Below are 21,845 nucleotides of genomic sequence, written 5' to 3'. Positions count from 1 at the left end.
CTCTGGACAAGAAGATTGCCACCCAACATAGTCATGTTACCATGGAACATCTCTTAGAACATGTGAAAATCTACAGAAGTAAGCAGCAACGGCAAGTGGTAGTCATTGGTTCATCAACATCAGCCACCTGTGTATTCCTTGTGGTGTTCGGGATAATGTATTTCTTACTCAAGAGAAGAGTTACCTAAATTACACCGGTCCCAACCTTCAGCCTACAGGTTCGAAATGATCAGAATGGCATGCCCCCAACAAACAGTGTAATGAGTGAACAGTCATGGAGGCGAAGACTGAGTGTGCTCAAGGACTGTAAGGAACAATTGTGTATAAGAGGCGGAAATGTAGTGTCATTAGTGGCGACAAGCTGTATGTAGTTCCGAGAAATGAATTGAGAAAATGTGGCACAAATCCATTATTGGTAGAGAGTCCAAAACCATGTAAACAGACTCGAGTGTAAATATATGCAGGGATGCATTCTTTCCATAGACGAGGGAGTGAAGAGGGTCGAATTATGAAAGTGATTTAGTTAAAGGTAGGAGTTTTGCAGTAATGAATTTAGTTAAAACGTGGAGGAATATTCGAAGGCAGAAGCTGTGTGTGTTTGTTATATTCTCTTGCGCAGTTCAGTGCTATCTTCCTGTGGCACAAATGGGTCGGCGGAGTGCCGAGTTAAGCAACACGACGAAATTCAACGCGGAATTCAGAGAGAATGCTTATAATAGTTTCCACAACGAAACTTTTTTTCGAAACCTGGCAGAAAATCCAAAGAGATTCTGGTCATATGTGAAGTATGTTAGCGGCAAGAAACAATCAATGCCTTCTCTGCGCGATAGCAATGGAGATAATATGGAAGATAGTGCTGCCAAAGCAGAGTTACTAAACACAGCCTTCCGAAATGCCTTCACAAAAGAAGACGCAGTAAATATTCCACAATTCCAATCGAGAACAGCTGCCAACATGAGTAAAGTAGAAGTAAATACCCTCGGAGTAGTGAAGCAACTCAAATCACTTAATAAAAGCAAGTCTTCTGGTCCAGACTGTATACCAATTAGGTTCCTTTCATAGTATGCAGATGCATTACCTCCATATTGAACAATCACATACAACCGCTCGCTCGACGAAAGATCCGTACCCAAAGAGTAGAAAATTGCACAGGTCACACCAATATTCAAGAAAGGTAGTAGGAGTAATCCACTAAATTACAGGTTCACATCATTAACGTGGATATGCAGCCGGATTTTGGAACATATATTGTGTTCAAAGATTATGAATTACCTCGAAGAAAGCTGTCTATTGACACACAGTTAACATGGATTTAGAAAACATCGTTCTTGTGGAACAATACTAGCCCTTTATTCTCATGAAGTGTTGAGTGCTGTTGACAAAGGATTTCAGATTTATTCCCTATTTCTGGATTTCCAGAAGGCTATTGACCCTGTACCACACAAGCGGCTTCTAGTGAAATTGCGTGCTTATGGAATATCGTCTCAGTTATGTAACTGGATTCGTGATTTCCTGTCAGAGAGGTCACAGTTCGTAGTAATTGACGGAAAGTCATCGAGTAAAACAGAAGTGATTTCTGGTGTTCCCCAAGGTAGTGTTATAGGTACTTTGATGTTTCTTATCTGTATAAACGGTTTGGTAGACAATCTGAGCAGACGTCTGAGGTTGTTTGCATATGATGCTGTCGTATATCGACGAATAAAATCATCAAAAAACCAAAAAAAAATTGCGAAACGATTTAGAAAAGATTTGTGAATGGGACGAAAATTGCAGTTTACCCTAAATAACGAAAAGTGTGAGGTCATCCATATGAGTGATAAAAGGAATTCGTTAAACTTCGGTTACATGATAAAGCAGTCAAATCTAAAGAGCCTAAATTCAACTAAATACCTAGGAATTACAACTACGAACAACTTAAGTTGGAAGGACCACATAGAAAATGTTGTGGGGAAGGTTAACCAAAGACTGCGTTATATTGTCAGGACACTTGGAAAATGTAACAGATCTGCTAATGAGACTGCCTACACTACGCTTGACCGTCCTATTTTTCAATACTGCTGCGCGGTGTGGGATCCTTATCAGATGGGATTGACGGAGTGCATCGAAAAAATTCAAAGTAGGGCAGTACGTTTTTTACTATCGCGAAATATGGTTGAAATGGCTCTATGCACTATGGGAGGTCATCAGTCCCCTAGACGTAGAAATACATAAACCTAACTTATCTAAGGACATCACACACATCCATGTCCTAGGCAGGATTCGAACCTGTGATCGTAGCAGCAGCGCGGTTCCAGACTATAGCGCCTAGTACCGCTCGGTCACAAAGGCCGGCGCGAAATATGGGAGAGAGTGTCATTGTAATAAATCAGGATATGGGCTGGACATCATCAAAACAAAGGCGTTTTTCGTTGCGGCGGAATCTTCTCTGCAAGGCCGCAGCGTCGCCGCCGAGGTAGCAGATTCGAGTAACGCCAGCGCAGCTACAGACGCACTAGAGGGCGTCTCGGTGAGCGTCCGCCGACCGCCTCCGTCGCCTCAGAGAATATTACGAACGAGAGCAAACCTTGTCCATGGGACCCACATCTAATTTATTGCAGTTGATCGATAAGTGTTGTTATTCTGTCATCAGGAGCCTCTGTGGACGCACCCCCACCATCCTCTTCCTCACGCCCAGCAGAGAACCCACGTTCGAAGCCGGCGATTGGCCGTGGAGTCCAATGCCTGTAACAAGGCCCGTTTACACTCATGTCATATGGGGGCATTTACACTATCGTGCACTGACCCCATTTTGTGTGTTTGCCACTTGAATAACATTTACAGACTTCCATAGTGACTAGAGCTCGCCACCTTCTGAATAGACGTTCTATTGAAGCACATACGTGGTGCTTTGCTGAATGCTGTCAGATAACAAACAAAATAAAAATACAAACAAATGTTTTTTTACTGTCCTTCAAACTAGTCGCCACCCGCTACAACACAACGTTCGTACAGCTTCTGGAAACTATCAGTGAAGGCGTCCTGTGGAATCGATCGCAGAATGGCTGTCACACGATCTTTGATGGCATTCACGTCCGAACAACGTTCACTTTTCATGGCCGCCTTCAAGTGGGGAGATAGGAAGAAGTCCGCAGGAGTCAGATCAGGGGAATACGGAGTATATCCAAGAACAGTTACCGTCTTCTGCGCCAGGAATTGGTGCACACGGATAGCGCAGTGAACAGGGGCGTTGGCATGGAGCAGCATCCGTTGTCCAGTCCTGTTCAACTTGTAAAGACATTTCTTTCCCCGAAAGTCGATAATATTTTTTTTTCTTTTGCACATTACCTTGTCATAGTACGTATGTATCATTTATTTCAACTATTCTTTATTTGCTAATACGTCACATTGTTTCTTCATTCATTTTGCTACTGTTTTATATTTTATATTCTACAAATATGAATGTTCTGGCTTTATACTTCGACCATAGATACTAGTAGACTGGCCTTGCTGTGCAGAAGCTATAGGGCTGGTGTGGCTCCAACATAAGCAATGTGGCGGGATTTCAAATCAGCGGTCTGCCATCCTATGTTTGTATTGTATTTTACCCACATTTCTCAATTGACTGCCAAACGCTTCCAACAAAAATTACTTTTTTATTTGCGAAAAATAATGTCAGAACTACATTTGACCTGGATTTGTTCACAGTACAATTTATAAAATCTAACAAATATATCGAACGCCCCTCTGGTGGGCAGCGGGACGAAATTACTGTAAAATATCAATTAAAGTAAAATGTCGTTAAAATTCGTTTAAACAGTAAGAGTGGGCTCGTGTCAAAACTTTAAATATTGGATTCGCCGCGTTTTGAGCTCTAGTCACTTATAAAAGAAAATGGTATATGGGAATTATGTCAACTATAGGTGCCAAAACTGTCGACTTCAGGAGCAGATTCATTTTAGAGTATCAATTTTAGGTGCACTTCAAAGGTTCAGTTCCCACTATTTTTACAAACGTTTTAGCTAACAGTTTAAAAAAAATGATATTTTAGATGAAAGGCGAGACTTTGAAGTTTCAGAAAATAATTTTGAAGCCTACATTTATTTAATAGTATTAGAAGGTAGAAAAAATTCTGTTCATGTGTCGACTATAGGTGCTCTTACCTTATTATAATCTCACTTCTATATACAAAAAGGTGCGTATGTGCAGATGGCTTAAAGTTTTTCCGTTTCAGGGCCTGTATCCAAAGCTGCCTTCGGTTTTCATCCTTAAGGAACCTATGAGTAGGAACGAGAAACAGTTATACTAACTTCTGTAACCGAATTATCACAGATACTTTCCAAAATGTAATATGAGTCTGACTTTACAGGCATCACTTTCAACACACTACACACTTACGTGATACTCTATTTCAAGTGAAAAAAAAAACATATAAAAGTCACTTTAACAGATTTCAATAAACGCATCTGCACTATCACAGAAACACTTACACGTGAAATGTAATGCCATTTCCCACGAGAAAACGCTGAGTACAGCCATAAGTGCAACACAAAAACAACCATGTTTTGCCAACATTCACGTGACTTTAGCCCAGAGATGTTGGAGCCACGAAAATGACGTCAGGACCAGTGTATTATATTTATGGTCGAAGGTTTTATATGCTTTGTAAATCTTTGGTTAGGCTAGGAGATGTACTGTGTCAGAGAGAGAGAGAGCGAACGACTATCGATAGAGAGCGTGCGAGTTGTTGTGGTATCGTGGCCGGTTCGCGGGTGGAGAAACGTTGCAAAGTTCGGCGTGAAAGACGGTGATACGCGGAGGAACAATTAATTACAGTGCGTCCGCTGTGTTAATAGGAGACGGTGCATTATTCAGTGAACAGTAAAACCTGAAATATCGAGTGTTTGCGGTGACGATTTTACATACCGTGTGAACTTCTGACAATTAGCCGTGAACCAGACACCATTGTCGTGTGGGGACATTAACTGTTAGAACTGCGTGAAAGTGGAACAAACCAAAATGTTAAGTACAAGAACAATGCTGTGATTTCATCAAGAAACATTTATTTTATCATCCAAACTGTCTTAAATACGACGACGTAAATTGAACTGATGTTTAACGGACTTTTATAGTGATAAATACATGTGACTGTTTTCCTGTGGAAACACGGTGAAAGAACTGAGCGAAGTATTGGCATTAACCAGCTATATATCGTAAATACTAAAGACGTTGCATAATTCCGACCTACCCGTACCGCTTGATTAATAAACTTTTAATAATAAAACGTCGCGCGCGTAACGGCAACGCACACACTGGAATTATTATTATCACGCCAGTGCTGTCAGCTGATTCCACTACAACGGAGACGTGGACCACCGCCGTAACTGGAATATTAATGAAACAGCAGGATCCATCATTATCTTCACGCCACGAACCAGGATAAGCTTCACACATCGTCCGCGCGGACCACCGCTGATGTCATCGCGCTGCCTGCGGCAACAGTTAAGACATTAAAATTATTACGCTCTCTCTCATTTCAAAATTAAAGACAATTGCAGTTAAATGATCTATTTTAAAAATATTGTCACAAAATCAAGGTTCAATTTTGTTTGGTTCCAATAAATACTCTTTCCATTATTTCGCCTTGTTGACAGTGTTGAAAACCCGCCAAATTAAAGTTCAATTAATAATTTTCTTTCAAAATTCTTCTCAGACATTTTGCTGCTGGTCATAATTTTATTTTAATGTTTGTGTGTAACTTCTTTTGGAGGGGGTACATATTTTATTTTTTGTGCAGTAAAATTAGCGACCATAAAATTACGTATATTACCAGCTGATGCTGTCCGCCATTACTGCTTGAAAACTGACCAATAGTATTTTTGCACCTTTTTTCCCATTGGCTGTCAGCTTCAAAACAAAATTACGTACTTTGTGGGCATCTAGCAGATGCGCGTTGTCCATGAAGGCCCCTACAATATTTTTTCTCCTTTTTTTTATTTTACTTTTGCAGGTTAACTGGAATGATATTGACTTTAATTGTTCATTTAGCCCCCGTTAAAGTGATTTATCGCATCTATATAATAATTCTACTGAATAACCTAATTAATTTTTTTATTATGTAAACATAGGTATACCATATTTAGATTAAAATTCACGTCTTATTGGCCTCACATAAGATTCTGAACGTTCTGACAAAGACTACGCCAATTTTGTTTTACGTCCATGACTAACAGGGGTAGTCAGATTCGTTGTATAGGTCATGTTTTATGATTTAAAAGTTTTGTTTCAGAAGTAGAGCACCAGTTTCTTTACAAACTTTGGCCGAACCCGTCAGATATGCTGTAGCAATTGGTTCGAAACGGTTTGGTAAAATGCAGCAATAACGGTTTGACCTGCAGGAACAAATTCCTTGTCGATGATGCCCTTGTTGTCGGAGAACGCGATCAACAGTATTTTCACCTTGGATTTTTGCAGACTGCTTTTTCTTCTGTCGCGGGAAGGCGGTGAACACCATGACATCGATTCCCGTTTTGATTCCGAATCGAATTGGTAGCACCAGGTCTCACCCCCCGCGACTACGGTGTTCAGAAGCAACGGACCCTGGTCATCATGGAAATGAAACCACCAGCAGTTTCCATCCGTTTTGAATTCTGCTCGTCTGTGAGCCCGTGTGGCACAGATCTGGAGCAGATCTTCCGCTTACCCAAATCATCACGGACGATGGTGTGCACGGTGTCCATGCTAATGCCCAAATGCTGCCCAATCAGTCTGAGAGTTCGTCGCCGATCTTGTGCCAGAATTTGTCGCACTTCCTCGATCTTTTCTGGGGTTCTGCTTGTCGATGGCCGACCTTAACGTGGCTGATCCTGTTTCCTTTCGTAAACACATTTACTGCTCACGGCTTCCATCCCGTACACCTGCACCAACGTTCCGTGTGTCTCCGTTTCAGTCTTCCCCAATTTCTAGCACATCTTAATGCTTACACGTTGTTCAACTGGTCGCAGTCTGTTTACACAAGCAGTCACATGTAGTGGTTGCCGTGTATCGATTCTTCTCAAGTCTCTGAAGACCCAGGCATGCACACATGCGCCAAGTTGCCGTTCAGATATGACACTATTCACTGACCTTTTTAGACACACTACGTGATTATAAAACTTTTGTGTCTGTTTATATTTCTACATTCAGATCTACTGTTAGCAACTTACGCTGCAAATACAGCAACAAAGAACAAAGCTATGCATTATCTTTACCATTTGACATTAGACGTAGAATAAATTAATATTTGAATTCTCTTTTTATGATCCTGTATCCGCTAAACTGCCCCGCAGCGTACAAGGAAGATGTAACATTAACGACACAGTATTTTTTGACATCTGAAAAAAACAAACCTCAGTACCACAGCAGTCCTTATTAACAGAAGATCGACCATACGGTATATCATATGAAATTACTCCCAGAACCGAGGTCTCCGTCGTGAGAGATATGCAACATGTTACCATGGATGGCGCTGAAGAAGCAGCACAAAAATTGAGACTGATCCTGATAATCGTGACAAAAAATAAAAACACCTACAGCCGTCCTTATGATTTTATTTTATTTTATCGCTATGAGTTTCGACGCTTCATTGCGTCATCTTCAGGCTGTTTTGATGCCGTACAGGTTGATACGATCCCCATGCATAGGCCATCAGTTGCCATCATTAATGTTGACAGTTGAGGTTGGAGTGCTGACACATTATCTGCGAATCCAGTAATGCTGGCAACTGATAGGCTATGTGTGGGGATTATATCAACCTTTACCACATCAAAACAGCCTGAAGATGACACAATGAAGCTTCGAAACTGGTAGCGACAAAATAAAATCATAAGGACGGCTGTGGGTGTTTTTATTTTTTGTCACTATAGTAAACGGCCGTCGTCCCAGAGACGTCCTGCTAAAAGGATGGACATACAAAAGCTTGATTCTGGTAAGATTTCAGATTGGTGCTGATATGATCTTTTTGTTTAAATGTTGTTGTTGTTGTTGTTGTTGTGGTCTTCAGTCCTGAGACTGGTTTGATGCAGCTCTCCATGCTACTCTATCCTGTGTTTCTTCATCTCCCAGTACCTACTGCAACCTACATCCTTCTGAATCTGTTTAGTGTATTCATCTCTTGGTCTCACCCTACGATTTTTACCCTCTACGCTTCCCTCCAATACTAAATTGGTGATCCCTTGATGCCTCAGAACATGTCTTACCAACCGATCCCTTCTTCTAGTCAAGTTGTGCCACAAACTCCTCTTCTCCCCAATTCTATTCAATACCTCCTCATGTGATCTACCCATCTAATCTTCAGCATTATTCTGTAGCACCACATTTCGAAAGCTACTATTATCTTCTTGTCTAAACTATTTATCGTCCATGTTTCACTTCCATACATGGCTACGCTCCACACAAATACGTTCAGAAACGACTTCCTGACACTTAAATCTATACTCGATGTTAACAAATTTCTCTTCTTCAGAAACGCTTTCCTTGCCTTTGACAGTCTACATTTTATATCCTCTCTACTTCGACCATCATCAGTTATTTTGCTCCCCAAATAGCCAAACTCCTTTACTACTTTAAGTGTCTCATTTCCTAATCTAATTCCCTCAGCATCACCCGACCCAATTCTACTACATTTCATTATCCTCGTTTTGCTTTTGCTGATGTTCATCTTATATCCTCCTTTCAAGACACTATCCATTCCGTTCAACTGCTCTTCCAAGTCCTTTGCTGTCTCTGACAGAATTACAATGTCATCGGCGAACCTCAAAGTTTTTATTTCTTCTCCATGGATTTTAATACCTACTCCGAGGAGTGGCTAAAACCCTGTCTCACTCCCTTCCCAACCACTGCTTCCCTTTGATGTCCCTCGACTCTTATAACTGCCATCTGGTTTCTGTACAAATTGTAAATAGCCTTTCGCTTCCTGTATTTTACCCCTGCCACCTTCAGAATTTGAAAGAGAGTATTCCAGTCAACATTGTCAAACGCTTTCTCTAAGTCTACAAATGCTAGAAACGAATGTAGCGAAATGTAAAGTTGTTGTCTTGCTTCCAGGCGTAGCAGCTTGGAGATAAGCGATATATAAATGTTAAAAGTTATGGATTCTTATATGTAATGCTTTGTTGGTCAACATAACAAAAATGATCCAAATTCATTAATGTGGTTTATGCTAAAACAACACACGAGACAGAGTAGTGTGACACAAACTGTCGTAATGGCTGTTACGTCTGCCACGGACGGCCCCTGCCAGGCAGACTACACTCAAGACACCCCTGTGTACCATATAACATACACAAGCACTTGCAGGCGCAGAGGCTTGTCATTGATAGTGACGTCTATAAAATTTTTGATGTCGAGGAATTCTTCATCTGGTTGACGTCCATTGGGGTGTTGTTCAAGCCATCTGGATATGGCCTGGGCTGGCGGTTGCTGGAGGTGGTTGTTCTTGGGCGACAAACCGACGCTAAATCGCCTTCCGTGCCGCAGTGTGTGCATTGCGCCCAGCGGTCTGGGCAATCTTCTCTATCACGTGTTGAATAGCAGGTGGGGCAGCAGGGCAGGCGGAGACGATCCCCACGACGACGTTGCTGGTTGTGTTGTTGCTGCAGTGGCTTCTGGCTCTGGCCGGGATGGTGCGACTCGGCGTCTTGTTGTGAGGTCGGTCTCCAACCGCGGCGGCCGTAGAAGCGCGGCGTGGAGCCCTGGATTGTTGTGACCTCTTCGGCGTCCCTCACGGATTGCTGCACAGGATTCCAGTCGACGATCGGCGGCTGTAAAAATTTCGAAATTATGGCCCAGTTCTATGACCTGCTCGAGGGACGGGTCTTCTAACTTGCGGGCGTCGTGGCGGAAAGCGGCGTCTGGCGCCGCCTGTATCAAGTGGTCACGCACCATGACATCAGCGTATGATTCCTTGGAAATATGTGTGTGAAACTTACATTTCCTGCTGAGACCTTCCAGCTCGGCGGCCCACTGGCGATAGGTCTGCTCGGGTTTCTTCCGGCATTGGTAGAACTCGACGCGGGCTGCGAGTACATGATATCGGCGTTTGTAGTAGGCATTTAACGTCGTACAGATGGTGGTGAAGGTGAGGGAGTCGGGGTCCAGCAGCTGTAGTTTCGTGAGCAGGACGTACATCTTCGATTGGTTCCATGACAAGAAAAAAGCGCGCTGAATGTCTTCTCGGGTGACTTGATGAATCATGAAGTGTTGCCGGATACGACGTTCGTATGTTTCCCATTCTTCATCGTTGAAAACTTGGGACGGCGGTGGCGTCGCGGGGCGGTGGAGGCTTCGGATTTCGGCGATCAGTTGTCTCCGAGTTTCCAAAAACTGGTGCTGAAGTCCTTGAAAGAATTATTGCCATTCCGTAGGTGCTGCTGTCGTAACCATCGTGGTTGTCGGTTCGTTCCACTACACTCGTCGACACTGAAGAATACTCAGTATTGTAGAACACTCAGTATAATGTCGTTTATTGAAACTGAACTACACTTCTCGAACAATCACTATATACACACAAAGAAAACAAATAACATGCAGACGACTATTCATCAAGAGCGTCGTTGAGGTCCGTCGGAGCTGGTCCTAGCTCGGCGAGGAACTGGCTGTACTGCTGTTTTGCTGTTTTTCCTTTATTGGGTTTCTATTCCCCCTAAAGGGGGGCGGGCTGGCAGCAGCTTATTACGCCGCTCTTCAGCCTACAGAATTTGTTTTAAAAAGATGAAGATAATAAAAAATAATAACAGTTGGCGATAAAATCGATGACTTAAAGTAAAAATGGCAGAAAATTCTGGAGCGTAAAACATAAAACACAGGGTTGATGAAGCTAATAAAACACACCGGAAGCAGAAAAACAATAGACAGACAATTAAAAAAACACGGCGACAGTCTGGGTTCTGTTCGCAAGAGATATAAAAAGCACACCCAGCGACAGCATGATTTCTGTTCGCAACACTGTGGAAGGACGCACAACACCGAACACTCACTTAAACACTGCGCTAAAAGTTGGCACAAATACGACATACCACACCCGAGAGCAGGTGGGGGGAAACTGGTCAGATGACGGGAAAAAAGGGGCGGGGGAAGGAGAGGAAAAGTGAAGGGGGAGGGGGGAAAGGAGCAAATGGAAGAGGCGGATCCATACGAGGGGTCGGGGGTGCTGAGCAGACGGGCCAGGGAGTGGGGTGTACTGCTGCTGCTGCTCTGGTCTTATAAAGCCGGCGGAGGTCGGCGGAGCACTCCAACTTCCCTGTGTCTGTGAGGAGACCTCTGCAGAAAAAGGTTAGCATTAGTCTCTAGCAAGTTTATTTTGAAGAATTGTTTTCCTCTTGGATGCGCCTGCAAGTGCTTGTGTATGTTATATGGTACACAGGGGTGTATTGAGTGTAGTCGAACTGACAGGGGCCGTCTGTGGCAGACGTAACAATGACAGAGGTTGCTAAAAGTCAATACGTAGCAAATAGAATAAACGTTGATGTGTCTACTTGTCACAATGGTGGTAGAACACACTTCTTCATTAACTAATTACATACTTTTGCTTAACATCTTTCATAGCGCAACGTTTTGAACATGTACAGCTCAATAAACATTGATTATATACTGAAGCGACAAATAAACTGGTATTGGCTAGCGCATTCAAACACAGATATGTAAACAGGCAGAATACGGCGCTGTGCTCGGCAACTATTATATAAGACAACAAGTGTATGGCGCGGATGTTGGATCGGTCACTGTTGCTACGATGGCAGGTTATCAAGATTTAAGTGAGTTTAACACCACGTTCAAACTCACTATAACACCACGTTTATAGTTGGCGCACGAGCGACCAGACGTAGCATCTCCGAGGTAGCGACGAAGTGGGAATTTGCCAGTACGACCATTTCACGAGTGTACCGTGAATATCACGAATCCGGTAAAACATCAGATCTCCGACATCGCTGCGGCTGTAAAAAGGTTTTGCAAAAATGCGACCAAAGAGGACTGAAGAGAATCATTTAATGTGACACAAGTGCAACCCTTCTTTAAATTGCTGCAGTTTTCAATGCTGCGCCATCAACAAGTGTCAATGTGCGAACCATTCAACGAAACACCACCGATATGGGCTTTCGAAGCCTAAGACCCACTTGTATACCGTTGTCAATTGTAAATAGCATCCAGAACCAAGTTAAGTAAATTTTATGCTTGTTATTATTTTAATAAATATGTGTGAAAATTATGATGCTCATTCCTACCTATGTAGGTTGGGCTCAACAAAATATTTTCGCATTCGGAAGAGAAAGTTGCTGACTGAAATTTCGTAAATAGATCTCGCCGCGACGAAAAACGTCTTTGCTTTAATGACTTCCATCCCATCTCACGTATCATATCTGCCACACTCTCTCCCCTATTACGTAATAATACAAAACTAGCTGCCCGTTTTTGCACCCTACATGATTACTCTGCAATTCACATTTAAGTGCTTGGTAGAGGGTTCATCGAACCACAATCATACTATCTCTCTACCATTCCGCTCCCGAACAGCGCGCGGGAAAAACGAATACCTAAACCTTTCTGTTCGAACTCTGATTTCTCTTATTTTATTATGATGCTCATTCCTACCTATGTAGGTTGGGCTCAACAAAATATTTTCGCATTCGGAAGAGAAAGTTGCTGACTGAAATTTCGTAAATAGATCTCGCCGCGACGAGAAACGTCTTTGCTTTAATGACTTCCATCCCAACTCGCGTATCATGCCTGCCACACTCTCTCCCCTATTACGTTATAATACAAAACGAGCTGCCCTTTTTTGCACCCTTTCGATATCCTCCGTCAATCCCACCTGGTAAGGATCCCACACCGCGCACCAATATTCTAACAGAAGACGAACGAGTGTAGTGTAAACTGTCTCTTTAGTGGGCTTGTTGCATCTTCTATGTGTCCTGCCAATGAAACGCAACCTTTGGTTCGCCATCCCCACAATATTATCTATGTGGTCTTTCCAACTGAAGTTGTTTGTAATTTTAACACCCAGGTACTTAGTTGAACTGACAGCTTTGAGAATTGTACTATTTATCGAGTAATCGAATTCCAACGGATTTCTTTTGGAACTCATGTGGATCACCTCACACTTTTCGTTATTTAGCGTCAACTACCACCTGCCACACCATACAGCAATCTTTTCTAAAGCGCTTTGCAACTGATACTGGTCTTCGGATGACCTTACTAGACGGTAAATTACAGCATCATCTGCGAAGAGAACTGCTCAGATTGTCACCCAGGTCATTTATATAGATCAGGAACAGCAGAGGTCCCAGGAAGCTTCCCTGGGGAACACCTGGTATCACTTCAGTTTTACTCGATGATTTGCCGTCTATTACTACGGACTGCGACCTTCCTGACAGGAAATCACTAATCCAGTCGCACAACTGTGACGATACCCCATAGGCCCGCAGCTTGATTAGAAGTCGCTTGTGAGGAACGGTGTCAAAAGCTTTCCGGAAATCTAGAAATACGGAATCAACTTGAGATCCCCTGTCGATAGCGGCCATTACTTCGTGCGAATAAAGAGCTATCTGCGTTGCACAGAAACGATGTTTTCTGAAACCATGCTGATTACGTATCAATAGATCGTTCCCTTCGAGGTGATTCATAATGTTTGAATACAGTATATGCTCCAAAACCCTACTGCAAACCGACGTCAATGATATAGGTCTGTAGATCGATGGATTACTCCTACTACCCTTCTTAAACGCTGGTGCGACCTGCGCAGTTTTCCAATCTGCAGGTACAGATCTATCGGTGAGCGAGCGGTTGTATATGATTGCTAAGTAGGGAGCTATTGTATCAGCGTAATCTGAAAGGAACCTAATCGGCATACAATCTGGACCTGAAGACTTGCCCGTATCAAGCGATTTGAATTGCTTCGCAACCCCTAAGCCTAAGGTATCTACTTCTAAGAAACTCATGCTAGCAGCTGTTCATGTTTCAACTTCTGGAATATTCCATTCGTCTTCCCTGGTGAAGGAATTTCGGAAAACTGCGTTCAATAACTCCGCTTTAGCGGCACAGTCGTTGGTAACAGTACCATCGGCACTGCGGAGCGAAGGTATTGACTGCGTCTTGCCGCTTGTGTACTTTACATACGACCAGAATTTCTTCGGATTTTCTACCAAATTTCGAGACAACGTTTCGTTGTGGAACCTATTAAAGGCATCTCGCATTGAAGTCCGTGCCAAATTTCGCGCGTCTGTAAATTTTAGCCAATCTTCGGGATTTCGCGTTCTTCTGAATTTCAGCCTGCTTTTTCCGTTGCCTCTGCAACAGCGTTCGGACCTGTTTTGTGTACCATAGGGGATCAGTTCCATCTCTTACCAATTTATGAGGTATGAATCTCTCAATTGCTGTTGCTACTATATCTTTGAATTTGAGCCACATCTCGTCTACATTTGCATTGTCAGTTCGGAAGGAATGAAGATTGTCTCTTAGGAAGGCTTCTAGTGACACTTTATCCGCTTTTTTAAATAAAATTATTTTGCGTTTGTTTCTGGTGGATATGGAAGAAACGGTATTGAGCCTAGCTACAACGACCTTGTGATCACTAATCCCTGTATCAGTCATGATGCTCTCTATTAGCTCTGGATTGTTTGTGGCTAAAAGGTCAAGTGTGTTTTCGCAACCATTTACAATTCGCGTGGGTTCGTGGACTAACTGCTCGAAATAATTTGTGGAGATAGCATTTAGGACAATCTCGGAAGATGTTTTCTGCCTACCACAGGGTTTGAACAAGTATTTTTGCCAATATATAGAGGGAAGGTTGAAGTCCCCACTAACTATAACCGTATGAGTGGGGTATTTATTTGCTACGAGACTCAAATTTTCTCTGAACTGTTCAGCAACTATATCATCGGAGTCTGGGAGTCGGTAGAAGGAGCCAATTATTAACTTAGTTCGGCTGTTAAGTATAACCTCCACCCATACCAATTCGCACGAAGTATCTACTTCGACTTCACTACAAGATAAACCACTACTGACAGACACAAACACTCTACCACCAATTCTGCCTAATCTATCTTTCCTGAACACCGTCTGAGACTTGGTAAAAATTTCTGCAGAACTTATTTCAGGCTTTAGCCAGCTTTCTGTACCTATAACGATTTCAGCTTCTGTGCTTTCTATTAGCGCTTGAAGCTCAGGGACTTTCCCAGCACAACTACAGCAATTTACAACTACAATTCCGACTGTTTCTTGATCCAAGCACGTCATGTATTTGCCATGCACCTTTTGAGATTGCAGCCCACCCCGTACTTTCCCGAGGCCTTCTAACCTAAAAAACTGCCCAGTCCACGCCACAGAGCCTCCGCTACCCGTGTAGCCGCCAGCTGAGTGTAGTGAACTCCTGACCCATTCAGCGGAACCAGAAACCCCACAACCCTATGGCGCAAGTCAAGGAATCTGCAGCCAACACGGTCGCGAAACCGTCTGAGCCTCTGATTCAGACCCTCCACCCGGCTCTGCACCAAAGGTCCGCAGTCGGTTCTGTCAACGATGCTGCAGATGGTGAGCTCTGCCTTCATCTCGTAAGCAAGACCGGCAGCCTTCACCAAATCAGATAGCCGCTGGAATCCAGAGAGAATTTCCTCAGATCCAAAGCGACACACGTCATTAGTGCCAACATGTGCCACCACCTGCAGCTTGCTGCACCCTGTGCTCTTCATGGCATCCGGAAGGACCCTTTCCACATCAGGAATGACTCCACCCGGAATGCACACGGAGTGCACACTGGATTTCTTCCCCTCCTTAGCCGCCATATCCCTAAGGGGCCCCATTACGCGCCTAACATTGGAGCTCCCAACTACCAATAAGCCCACCCTCTGCGATTTCCCGGGCCTTGAAGGCTGAGAATCATCCTCTGAAACAGGGCAGGCAGCTGCTTCTGGCTCAGCCAGAGACAGTACCTGAAACCTGTTTGTCAGACGCACTGGGGAGGCTTTCTGATCAGCCTCCAGAGACGTCTTTCGCTGCCTGCCACGCCTTGGAACGACCTCCCAATCAACCACAGGCGAGGGCTCAGCCCCACTGCGGGCAGCAACCGGGGCACCACAGCGGCAGACCGATCTGGGGACAGACGGGACGAGGTTGACATCCCCGTGATACCCAAGTCCGGGTCCCCACAGTGGTAACAGCCTCAAGCTCTCAAGCTGCGCGACCGAAGTCAGCGCCGCCTGCAGCTGTGAGCGAAGGGTTGCCAACTCAGCCCTCATCCGAACACAGCAATCACAGTCCCTGTATATTCTAATCGATGTTGAACAACAGTTACTGAAACACGAGTCCGTGCCTAGATAACGCAAGGGAAACACGCAAAGAATGTATGAACTAACCTGTACAAATGCCTAACGACTGCGCTACAATCTGCCTGAATTTACGATTACAGTAACTAAAACTCGAAATTACATCTCCTACACGAAACTCACACGCAATTTAAGTAAGAATCTACGAAGTAAACACAGAAGAGAAGCTATATATGAATCTTTCTGCGCTGTCGATGTGCACCAACTGGGAGCTCAGGCCACACTGGTCTCTGAGAGTCTACTAGACAGATGAGTGCCACTGACATACCAAAACAAAACAAATGCCTAACGACTGCGCTACAATCTGCCTGAATCTACGATTACAGTAACTAAAACTCGAGATTATACCTCCTATACGAAACTCACACGCAATTTAAGTAAGAATCTACGCAGTAAACACAGAGAAGAAGCTATATACGTATCTTTCTGCGCTGTCGAAGTGCACCAACTGGGAGCTCAGTACGTTATACTGAAATCATCTGTCAGATACCGCCATCTTATCGCTTTGAAATATTAATGTACGTTACCATTATGGTGTTTCGTGTTATTTGGGATTTTTCCATGTGTTTAGTTACAACTATTATCAATTTTCATCAAGCTCCAAATTACAAAAAGGTTGGGCTCTGAACGATGTTAAGCTCTAGCATGTAATTTATTGAAGGCTAAGTGTCTGCTAAAGGCTTGGTGATTACACGCATAAGCGTTTGTCGTGTTTGCTCAGTACTGATTGCTTAAGCTTAGTCATAACAACAGCTTCTTGCACGGTCCTCTCTGTCATGTGCAATTTTCTAAAAAATTTCAGTTCTGAAGATGGGTAGCTGTTTTAGGTGAAATTAGTGCAATGATTATGAATCCCTTTTGCTATCTTGACTAATAAAGGGGCCAGCCGGAGTGGCCGTGCGGTTCTGGGAGCTACAGTCTGGAGCCGAGCGACCGCTACAGTCGCAGGTTCGAATCCTGCCGCGGGAATGGATGTGTGTGATGTCCTTAGGTTAGTTAGGTTTAATTAGTTCTAAGTTCTAGGCTACTGATGACCTCAGACGTTAAGTCGCATAGTGCTCAAAGCCATTTGAACTAATAAAGGGTTATAAATAATAGTTCATAACTTTTAACATCGATGCGTTGTTTCTGCCCAGCCTGCTGCTTCCGACAGACAAAGAAGCACACTACTGCCCATTAAAATTGCTTCACCACGAAGATGACGTGCTACAGACGCGAAATTTAATCGACAGGAAGAAGATGCTATGATATGCAAATGATTAGCTTTTCAGAGCATTCACACAAGGTTGGAGCCGGTGGCGGTACCTACAACGTGGTGACATGAGGAAAGTTTGCAACCGATTTCTCATACACAAACAGCAGTTCACCGGCGTTGCTTGGTGAAACGTTGTTGTGATGCCTCGTGGAACGAGAAGAAATGCGTACAATCACGTTTCCGACTTTGATAAAGGTCGGATTGTAGCCTATCGCGATTGCGATTGATTGTGTCGCGACATTGCTGCTCGCATTGGTCGAGATCCAATGACTGTTAGCAGAATATGGAATCGGTGGGTTCAGGAGGGTACGACGGAACGCCGTGCTGGATACCAACGGCCTCGTATCACTAGCAGTCGAGATGACAGGCATCTTATCCGCATGGCTGTAACGGATCGTGCAGCCACGTTTCGATGCCTGAGTCAACAGATGGGGACGTTTGCAAGACAACAACCATCTTCACGAACATTTCGACGACGTTTGCAGCAGCATGGACTATCATCTCGGAGACCGTGGCTGCGGTTATCCTTAACGCTGCATTACAGACAGGAGCGCCTGCGATGGTGTACTCAGTGACGAACCTGGGTGCACGAATGGCAAAACGTCATTTTTTCGGATGAATTCAGGTTCTGTTTACAGCAGCATGATTGTGTTTAGCGACATCGCGGTGAACGCAAATTGGAATCGTGTATTCGTCATCGCAATACTGGTGTATTACCCCACTTGATGGTATGGGGTGCCACTGGTTACATGTCTCGGTCACCTCTTGTTCGCGTTGACGGCACTTTGAACAGTAGAGTTACATTTCAGATGTGTTATGACCCGTGGCTCTACCCTTCATTCGATCCCTGCGAAACCCTACATTTCAGCAGGATAATGCACGACCGCATGTTGCAGGTCCTGTACGGGACTTTCTGGATACAGGAAATGTTCGACTGCTGCCCTGGCTAGCACATTCTCCAGATTTCTCACCAATCGAAAACGTCTGGTCAATGGTGGCCGAGCAACTGTCTCGTCACAATACCCCAGTCTGTACTCTTGATGAACTGTGGTATCGTGTTGAAGATGCATGGTCAGCTGTACCTGTACACGTCATCCAAGCTCTGTTTGACTCAACGACCAGGCGTATCAAGGCCGTTATTTTGGCCAGAGGTGGTTGTTCTGGCTACTGATTTCTCAGGATCTATGCACCCAAATTGCGTGAATATGTAATCACATGTCAGTTCTAGTATAATATATTTGTCCAATGAATACCTGTTTCTCATCTGCATTTCTTCTTGGTGTAGCAACTTTAATGGCCAGTAGTGCAAGTTTATCGTGTCCTATAGTGTACAAATTTACATTTCTGAATATTTAAAAAAGATGGCATCCGTTTTATAAAATTTCTGGAGAACTGCCGGTTGTGCGTAACTTGCTGGTGCGATTTTTTGGCGCAGAGTCTTCTGGTCATCTTCAGCTGCGCTTCAGCTGTTAGTCTTGCGCTGCTCTACGCGCCCTCCGCGGTGAAAGCGTCTTCTTATCGAACACCATTGTCTTCGGACGGTGAGGTAGCAGGACGGCTCCGATTACGCAGAGCACGAACTTTTTCTATGTATCGAGGAGCTTTGAGTACTGTTCGTCACTATTCACCTGAAGATGACCAGAAGACTCTGCGCCGAAATATCGTACCAGCAAGTTACGCACATCCGGCAGTTCTCCCGAAATTTTATAGAACAATCTGTAAGTCGGAAATTAATTTTACAAGATGACGTTCTTTGCACAATTTTGCAACTTTATTAGTGTGTCTGCTACACTGAAGTTAAGCGCTGTTGGGCGTGGCCGGCACTTGGATAGGTGACCATCCAGCTGCCGTGTGCTGTTGCCGTTTTTCGGGGTGCACTCAGCTTCGTGATAACAATTGAGGAGCTACTCGACCGAATAGTAGCGGCATCGGTCAAGAATACCATCATAACGACCGGGAGAGCGGTGTGCTGACCCCACGGCCCTTCTATCCGTATCCTCCTCTGAGGATGACACGGCGGTCGGATGGTCCCGGTAGGTCACTCGTGGCCTGAAGACGGAGTGATCAGTATGTCTGCAGATTTGCGCTACTTCTTCAGTCGCCATAGAAGGTAACATGCTGCATATTCCCTACCAGGAAGTCATCAGTCCTGTGATAAATTTCTTTTGCTAACCTGTGTACGGGCTCTTTCGTTAATAAGCATTGCTGTGGTACTAAGGGGTTTTTTTTCGTATGTCGTGAAATACTACGGCTGTGTCAATGTCTTAATCCGTAGCTTTCAGCATATGTGACAAAAGCCCGAGTTGGATTTCACGTGCAAATCTCGAGGCATAATAATTCATGTTGATGTGCACTGAACAAACGGTATAACGGGAGTTCTCTTTTTCAGGACTGACCAACTGAAATACGAGAAGATGCGCCAGTTTGCGACTGGTGAAGGCGAGCGGTATGAGGAGGGGACGCTGGCTCTCCTCTTTCTGAGGTGCGTCCGAGCTGGGCTGCAGTTCTTCCTTTCTTCCAACGACGTCGCTGGGGGCAAGTTTGACGACATTGTCCTTCACTGGAGCAGCGGCGACGGTCCTGAAGTTTACGCACTTTTCGGCCAACTGAAGCATAAGACGTCAGAGACACAGAAAAGTATTCGAAAATCCGATCTAATGTGGAGTAAAAAGGATAATAAGAAGAATAACAAGAAGGATAATAAGGATTTTTCCATTGTGGTGTACCACGAATCTTACACGAAGATTATAGACTCTCTAGGCGGCGTTAGTTATGCACTTGTGCTGTCTACAAATCTTGACCTAGACAAAAACGCACAGCATATGTTCGTCCGACACGACCCGGAATCAGTGCCCGGGTTGAAACTTCTGGAATCAGGCGGCTGTTTGTACAGACTGAACCCCAATGATGACGACGTTAAGAGTGCGGTACAGGGTGACGTACGATTTATGCAACACTTTTACCTTTTCGCTAGCCAGAGCAATTCAAGAAGCATCAAGAGCTGGATTTATTCGGAACTGGAACTGTTGCTCAGTGTTGAAGGCAGATGCTGCGCTGTAATGTGTGAAAATTTATGCAGCGGCGTCAGGGAATGGATGAACACCCAAGACGTTTGTCTCACCAACAACTGGAAAAGCTGGCTGAATATTGTTGACACGTACATCGAGAGAGATGTGACTTGTTGCAATAGCGTTCTGACTCGAATAAAGTATAACTGTGTGGAAACTGTCGAGGCGCACTTACGGAGCTGTAATCCCGCTTGGATCAGACCGCCAGGGGAGTATGGGACGGCGCTGTCTACTACCAAGGTGCATCAAGCAGTCTGTGGCGAGGAACACATCGTGGTTAGTGTGACGCGTTTCACTGAACTGGAGAAGAAAATTATGTGTTGCTGGGGCCTGTTCTGCCCATGGCTGGTAAGTTTTAGTCCAATTTTCGTTTCTTAGTATTTCATTAAACGCGCAGACTGAAATGGACAGTGTGTGGTGTGCTTACTGTAAGTACTCACACCATCAGATTATTTGACTTGTCGCTCTAACGAAGTAGGCCAGTGTCAGCAATGTGTCTCGTGGTCTTATCGTGGCGTGTTTATCTTCTGCCGTTAGGTCAGACGACAGAAATGCCACTTGCACGCTTAGAGTAGCAGATTGACGGTGACCAACTGTAAACAGAACTTGATTAATTTTCACACACATTTATTAAAATAATAACAAGCCTAAAAATTACTTAACTTGGTTCTGGATGCTATTTACAATTGACAATCTGAAGTTCCCTTGGTATTGGTACGTTAATCTTATTCGCACATATCTCTGATACTTGACAAAAGTGTCTATACATTTATCTTCATGGCTCTGTACAGGAATATGATAATCTTATTAGGTGCAGACTGAAACTTGACTATAGACCGGTACAGACTAATGCAGACTGGTACAGACTAATGCAGACAAATGCAGACTGACTAATCGGAGGTCTGTACACTCGTTATAATACCTTGAGTGTTCAGGTATCACTGCACGAGTGTGATCTCCGAGGAGAAAACGTTCTACGTTAGTAGCAATCTCATTGGCTGCGTTACCGCTGATCGGCGGAAGAAGAATTTGGACCGTCTCTAACGCAGCGCCATCTCGTAGTGCGGAGATGGGCGAGCGCTGTGCCTGCGCTGTTGTGCAGTGAAAAGTGGACAGTCCAAGAAGATGTGTGCCCCCATCAATGGGCCCTCGTCAACGCTGACCCACAGCGACATAGAGTTGGGTCCTCGT

At 44.2% G+C, this 21,845-nt stretch overlaps 1 long non-coding RNA gene across 1 annotated transcript in view; it reads left to right on the top strand.

The window, feature by feature from the left end:
• Positions 1 to 20,083, top strand: part of LOC126106514 (uncharacterized) — a 62,295-nt gene extending 42,212 nt beyond the window's left edge. Inside the window, exon 3 of the long non-coding RNA XR_007523360.1 lies at positions 19,976 to 20,083. This is a non-coding gene — a long non-coding RNA (uncharacterized LOC126106514). The remainder of the gene's footprint in view (positions 1 to 19,975) is intronic.
• Positions 20,084 to 21,845: the final 1,762 nt, after the last annotated feature.

Source organism: Schistocerca cancellata, chromosome 10, assembly GCF_023864275.1.
Source record: "Schistocerca cancellata isolate TAMUIC-IGC-003103 chromosome 10, iqSchCanc2.1, whole genome shotgun sequence".
In the NCBI taxonomy this organism is placed as follows: Eukaryota; Metazoa; Arthropoda; class Insecta; order Orthoptera; family Acrididae; genus Schistocerca; species Schistocerca cancellata.
Note: the sequence above shows the minus strand (reverse complement) of the source record. Positions and strands in the feature narration are given on the sequence as shown.